General features: G+C 40.1%; 1 long non-coding RNA gene across 1 annotated transcript in view; it reads right to left on the bottom strand.

The window, feature by feature from the left end:
- The window catches only part of LOC107566385 (uncharacterized), a 1,421-nt gene that overhangs the window by 683 nt on the left and 394 nt on the right, over nt 1–344 (bottom strand). Inside the window, exon 2 of the long non-coding RNA XR_001606502.1 lies at nt 118–168. This is a non-coding gene — a long non-coding RNA (uncharacterized lncRNA). The remainder of the gene's footprint in view (nt 1–117; nt 169–344) is intronic.

The following is a 344-nucleotide window of genomic DNA, read 5'->3' as shown; positions in this document are numbered from 1 at the left end:
CATCTACATCAGTTACAACAACATCTACATCTCACTCACCAACCAATGAATCAACATTTGAATTAACAACACCACCATCTACACCTCAATCAAGAACACCTGCTCAAGCATCTACACCTGAATCAACAACAACCACTGAACCAACATCTACATCGACTACAGAAACATCTACAGTTCCGTCAAAAACAACAACCCCTGCACCTACATCTACATCAGTTGTTACAACATCTACATCTCACTCACCAACCACTGAATCAACGTCTGAATCAACAACACCAAGATATACACCTCAACCAATTACACCTGCTCAAACATCTACATCTGAATCAACAACAACCACTGAA

This window comes from Sinocyclocheilus grahami, unplaced genomic scaffold (assembly GCF_001515645.1).
Source record: "Sinocyclocheilus grahami isolate Dianchi unplaced genomic scaffold, SAMN03320097.WGS_v1.1 scaffold1071.1, whole genome shotgun sequence".
NCBI classification, from domain to species: Eukaryota; Metazoa; Chordata; class Actinopteri; order Cypriniformes; family Cyprinidae; genus Sinocyclocheilus; species Sinocyclocheilus grahami.
Note: the sequence above shows the minus strand (reverse complement) of the source record. Positions and strands in the feature narration are given on the sequence as shown.